Source organism: Nuphar pumila, chromosome 1 (assembly GCF_984573655.1).
Source record: "Nuphar pumila chromosome 1, dmNupPumi1.hap1.1, whole genome shotgun sequence".
Classification (NCBI taxonomy): domain Eukaryota; kingdom Viridiplantae; phylum Streptophyta; class Magnoliopsida; order Nymphaeales; family Nymphaeaceae; genus Nuphar; species Nuphar pumila.
Genome location: NC_143249.1, coordinates 5,539,380 through 5,545,874, shown reverse-complemented (window position 1 = coordinate 5,545,874; position 6,495 = coordinate 5,539,380). Strand labels below are relative to the sequence as shown.

Genomic DNA, 6,495 nt, shown 5'->3' with positions numbered 1-6,495 from the left:
GTTTGGGCACCATTTCCATTAGTTTCAAATGCTGAATCATTCTCTTCTTTTTCAATCTCAAAAGGAAAGATAGGCAAATTTTCCTTTTCAGCCTCTAACTCTTCAAATATGAAATTTTCATCAAATTGAACATCTTGACTGATCACAATCTTCTTTGTCACCAGACTGTACAACTTATAAGCCTTGCTTCTTTCGTTGTATCCTATGAAAATACACTTCTCTGATTTATCATGCAACTTGTTTCTCATAGCATCTGGAACAAGAGCATAAGCCATGCTCCCAAATACCTTAAGATGGTGAACACTAGGCTTTGAACCATACCATGCTTCATGTGGTGTGCAATTTTCCAAGCTTCTTGTTGGTAATCTATTAATAAGATAAACTGCACAAGAAACAGTTTCCGCCCAAAATCTTCTTGATAGCTTCTTCTTCTTAAGAATGCATCTGACTATCTCCATAATTGTCTGATTCTTTCTTTCGCACACACCATTTTGTTATGGTGTATGTCGGACCATCATTGCATGCCAAATACCATTGTTCCTGCAATATTTGTCAAACTCATTTAAAAAATATTCACCTCCGTAGTCAGTCCGCAAAGTATTGATTTTTAGCCTAGTAAATGTCTCAACTTTCGCCTTGAAATCTTTGAATTTCTGAAAAGCTTCAGATTTTTCTTTGACACAATACACCCAAACTTTTTGTAAGAAATCATCAATGAAAGAGATAAAATAATAATTACCTCCCAAAGATGTCACCGTCATCGGACCACAAAGATCTGAATGAATAAGCTCCAAAGGTCTTGTTGCATGCCATGATGATTGAGGAGGAAATAGATTTTTGTGTTGCTTTCTGAGTTGACATGCTTCACAAACTTTATCAAGATGATCAATTTGAGGCAAACCTTTGACCATTATCTTTTTTAGAGCAACTTCAAATTTTCATAATTTAAGTGTCCATATTTATCATGTCATAACTTAGAAATTTCATTATCAATACTAGTAAAACAAGACATATTTTTATTTTGAAGAGAGTGAAAAAAGATTATTTGAATCACTTCAACCCTTACAATAACTTGCTTTTTCCTTGACAAGTAGCAAGCCATGTCATGAAAATGAATGTCATATCCCTTCTTCAAAAGATGCCCCACGCTGAGCAAATTATTTTTCAAACCAGAAACGAAATAAACTTCAGACATTTTCTCTATTTTCCTGATTTTGTTTTGAACTTCATTTCACCAACACCACTAACTTTGTAAGCATTTTCATCTCCTACTTTAACTTCACCATAATTAGATTCAAACAACTTAGAAAATAAATTTTTGTTACCTGTCATATGTTTGCTAGCACCACTGTCTATGTACCAGACATCGTCAAGATCTCCACCATGTGACACAAGCAACAAAGTGTCATGATTTTGCTCTTGGTTTTTGTTTTCATACACCAAATGAGCACCATGTTTTTCTTTCTCCTTTTACCAGTATTCACTTGCCATATGACCAGATTTGTGGCAATTGTAACATTCAAACACTACAAGAAAAACGCTAATTAACGACAAAAATTTGAGATGAATTTTTTCTGTTGCACATTTATGACAGATTAGCGACATAAAACTATCCGTTGCTAACATTCAAAATATTTGTAAAATTAGTGACGAAAAAAATTCCGCCGTGAATCCATCGCTAATTAGCAACAGACTCGTGATAAAAAAATTCCGGCTCAAGATCGGTCGCAACTTAGAGATGAATCAGCGACAGAAATTTTTTCTCGAATCCATCGCTAATTAATGGATTTGGCAACGGGAAAATTCGGTGGCTAATTCCGTGACTAATTTTCATTTAAGCCGGCCAATCTAAGGCTCAAAATTCTCCCTCTTTCTCGTTACAGAGTGGCTTGGGATGTCGATGGTGGTGGTGGACCACTTCGATCGGCTTCGTGACTCCGTGCTGCTCTTCATCCTGAACAAGCCAAAACTGTAACGTTCCTTCGCGAAACACCATGTACCACCATGGCCGATCTCGCTCCCCTGCACGCCCGCCTCGTCGTTGCCAGCCTCTCCAACGATGCCAACCTCTCTGGCCACCTCGTCAGGCTCTGCGCCCTCCCCCTGTCCGATGGGTCTATCTCCCATGCGCTCCTCTACCACATCCACCTATCCAAACCCACCGTTTTCTCCTTCAACACCATCATCAAAAGGCTACCTCATTCGATCGCTTCCTGCGCTTGCCATCGATTTCTTCAATCACCAGATGGTTCAGCGCGGAGTTTTGCCGAATGAGTACACGCTTCTCCTGATGATCAATGGTTCTGCGCACCAGAATCAGCTCTACGAAGGTGAAATCCTCCATTGCATTTTGTACAAACTGGGGTTTGATTTGGTTTTTCCCGTTTCGAATTCCTTGATCCATATGTATAGGATTTGTGGGCTTCTGGATGGTGCTCGTCAAGTATTCGACGAAATGCCGCTGAGAGATTTGGTATCTTGGAACTCGATGGTTGATGGATATGTGAAATTTGGAGATATCGCTGTCGCTGAGGATGTTAACTTGGCTTATTTGCCCCTGGCACATATTCGACTTTCTGATCACCTTTTTTTCCCGTTTCTTTTTTGGTAAATTGCTAGTGTACATACTGTATATGAAAACTAGTGCTCCTTTGCCTTCTGAAAAGGAGTTCGAACTACAGGGGTTGCATATTAAGCTTCTTGGCTCTACTTTTTTTATCCTTGCAGGCGGATGTTCTTCATGCTAGAGTTTGAACTACAGGGGTAGTGGAAATACATTCAGGTGAGTTTCTACTCGGCACCATTCCAGGTCCATTTCTATTTATTGGTTTAAATTCGTTCTGATTTATCCCTCTATTACCTTATAATATCACTTTTGGAATTGAACATGTTATGCATCACTAACAACTGGGAATTCACCAAATATGTTAAGTGCATTCATGGCTTGCAAGGTAGCTACGAGAGTGCGTGATTCATTATTCAGAACAAGAGCTTGCCTCCATTTGCCACATATGTTTGATTGAATGCAAATCTTCAACAGCATGAGATTGGTTTACTTGAAGAAGTAAAAGCAAATGGCTTTTTTACTACTGTAGAATAAAAAATAGTGTATTGCTGTAGGTGCTTGCTTAAAGGGATTGTCGAAATAAACTCGTTTTGTTCTTTGCTTTTACCTACAAGGTTTTGCAATGACATGAGGTTAGTTGCACGCTGGACAGGGCATATTTCACTTGTCCAAAATTATATGGTGAGGATGGTTGTATCACAAATAATGAAGGAATAACAGGAAATTTCCTTGCTAGTCGATAACTGATATGCATGAAGTGAATGTCTTGGTCAATCTTCTTCTTTGTGTGGCTTATTTGTTGCACTTTGCATTCATGATTTGTGATTCTTTTCCTTAAAATGATAAATTTCTCTCTCTCTCTCTCTCTCCTGGTTAATATGATGTAGAATATTCTATAGTTTTTTCCTTCTTTGTTTTCTATTCAATGCCATAAATTAGAAAGGCTGTTTGAGTTATTCTTGAAATTGTGTACTTGGTAGAGAAATGTGTTTTTCTTAGTGATTTTATATTCAATGGCATGCTAGGAATCCTTTTTGAACAATTCTTGGAATGTTCAGACTCAACCTTGTGTTTTGCAGCACCAAAGTTTATGTCTTCATCGTCTCGTCTTCTTATTCTTCGCAAGTCCATGAGATTTGCCAGAAAATGTAAAATGCTGATGAGAATGTCTCTTTGCAGTCCTGTGGGTGAGAATAAAAAGAGTGGTCAGGTTTATCGGCTTTTTGATGTTGGAGGACAGAGAAATAAAAGAAGGAAGTGGATTCATCTGTTTGAAGGCGTCAAAGCTGTCATTTTTTTGTGCAGCTATTAGCGAGTAAATATCTCATGCAAAAAGTAATGTAGATCTGAAATTGCTGCATTTTATTGATTTTGTCTGTTTGATGGTCCAGGTATGATCAGGTACTTTTTGAGGATGAAAATAAGAACTGTATGATGGAAACAAAGGAACTTTTTGATTGGGCTATGAAGCAGCCATGCTTTGAGGTTTTCTTCAGACAACAAGTTTCAATATTGTAGCTTTAAGAATTTTAATCTTCTGACATAACTCCCATCTTTTTGTGCGGAAAACATGCTTCTTATTATTCCTGAACAAACTTGATATATTTGAGAAGAAGATTTTAAAAGTTCTATTGTTCAGACGTTTCATTATGTGTACTGCCAATGCAAGTTCACTGATTTTTCATGTTATGCAGGTGCCTCTAAACGTTTGTGAGTGGTTCAAAGATTATCGACCCGTTACATCAGGGAAGCAAGAGATTGAACATGCATACGAGTGAGTGCATTCTTAATGTTTCTAAAGTCATTGATTAACTTTTAATTATAGTTGAGTCAGTCTATGGCATTATATGAGATGGACTTGTCTTGAAACCGCACAAGCTTGCCTCCTGTTCTCTGGAAACCACTTTGCTGATGTATGTATTTGTTTCTGCAAAAACTGAATGGAAAAACTCACCATGAAGTTTCACATTGACTGATGCTTAATTTATTAAGTTGGTTGTTGACTTGTTACATTTTATAATAATTTATTAAGTAAAACAGTGACAATATAATAAGAAAATGCTTGTTGCCATTTTCAGTCTCTATGATGAGCTTTTATATCTGAGCTAGGCTTCTACTTTGTTAGGTTTGTGAAGAAGAAATTCGAAGAGTTGTACTTCCAGAGTAGCACCCCAGACCGTGTGGATCAGATTTTTAAGATATACAAGACAACAGCACTGGATCAAAAGCTTGTGAAGAAAACTTTCAAATTGGTGGATGAGACTTTGAGGAGGAACTTAATCGAGGCAGGTTTACTATGAAATTGAATTGAGCACATACACATGCAAAATCCATTGTAAAACTGTCATTTCCACCAGGAGCATAGTGCAATGTGCAATGACGACTGGTTTATGGTCATATTTCTGTTGTTTTTTTCTGTTTTCTCATTTTCAAATTTTGTGGTGGGATCTTTATAGTTCTGTAAATGAACTCTGCCAAATGAAAGATGTCAGAAATTCCTTCTTAACCTGTTGTTTTCTGCTGTGAGGGATGTGACTTTTATGTTCTTACAAAGCATAAATAGGGTTTTGAAGTGTTTTGGTTTTCTGCTTGCTTTTATTTGAGTGAACTTAGGTTGGAAAGTCTTAAAAGGTTAATTTATATTTTGTTGGATTTCCGTATAGTACTGCTAGTTTTGAAGAGAGTTGATTACGTTGTCGTTACTTCACAGAATTTGTTGGATTTCCGTATATTTTGTTGAATTTCCGTATATTTTGTTGGTTACTAGGTTGTAAATGAACATCTACAGAATTTGTCGTTACTTCAAATGCTCATTGGCTGAAGATGATGTGTTTCATTTCCATTCATGATTGTGAAGTACTTTTCACCATTTAGGGTGTGACAATCTTACCTTGTCTTCATGTTTGAATCTTGGATTGATGTCCTTCAATCAGTTTTTGGTTTCTCTGATTAACCACATCTTTTATTGTCCATGGTAACACCTTTGGTCTGAATCTGGCATGGTGAGTCCATCATTTACTGTCTATGGACTTTGAATGATTTTGGAATTTACACTTGAGTAGCATACACTTTCAGACAATTGTCTATAGAATCGTTAGTTCTGCTTACCTTTATTGCTTAATATGTTTGGTTTCCATCCAAAACATGAATTATTTCTTAGACACTGGGCTTTTCAGGCCAGTCAAGGTGCAGCTTCAATGACTGATATGCACAAAGGAGTTGCAGAAGCAAGGATGCAACTCATTCAAGATGGGACAAACGGTATCACTATCCCGCAACAAGATGGATTTCATAATGATTATGAAGATGTAAGCACTAACCTAAAGTCTCTGCTAGTTGATTTTGGTTATTCTTGCTTGCACCTTGTTAAGTTGTTCTGTTTGCCTTCTGGTGAAGGGCTTTGTCAATGAAGACTACAATACTCCAACAGACCATGGTAAATTCCAAACTAGGCTTATAGGTACTTTAAATACATGGTTCAAACCTTTGCATGATTGAATCACTATGGTATTATACTATTTAGCAGTATCATATATTTTCCTTACAAGAGGGGGTCCGGGGGTTCCCCCCGGCGTGGGTCTGTCGCTAATATGCATTTTTCTTGTAGTGAAAATAGCCACGGCCTCTCCCTCTTCGATTTCCACGACCTCTTCCTCTTTGTGAGCCTTTGAAATTTTGATTTTGATTTTCTTCATTCAAGCCACTCTCCTTGCTTGAATAATCGTCTCTTCCACGAGCATATGAGTCTCTTCCTTTAAAGCTTCCACTTCTTCCACGACCACGTCCTCGACCTCTTTGATTTTTGAAATTTTCCTTCTCATTTAGAGATAGCTTCGACTGGAGTGCTTGATCAAGAACTACATTTTTCTTGTTTTTGTTTAGCCTTTCTTCATGAGTTTGCAACGAACCCGTAAGTTTATCAATGGTCA

The 6,495-nt window shown here is 37.4% G+C and overlaps 1 pseudogene across 1 annotated transcript; it reads left to right on the top strand.

Annotated features, from left to right (window-relative positions):
- The first annotated feature begins 3,731 nt into the window (after positions 1 to 3,731).
- Positions 3,732 to 5,976, top strand: LOC149847781 (guanine nucleotide-binding protein alpha-2 subunit-like; annotated as a pseudogene). Its single transcript, XR_016431301.1, has 6 exons — positions 3,732 to 3,881; positions 3,958 to 4,050; positions 4,131 to 4,191; positions 4,261 to 4,340; positions 4,692 to 4,851; positions 5,743 to 5,976. The product of XR_016431301.1 is annotated as a guanine nucleotide-binding protein alpha-2 subunit-like (transcript).
- The last annotated feature ends 519 nt before the right edge of the window (positions 5,977 to 6,495 follow it).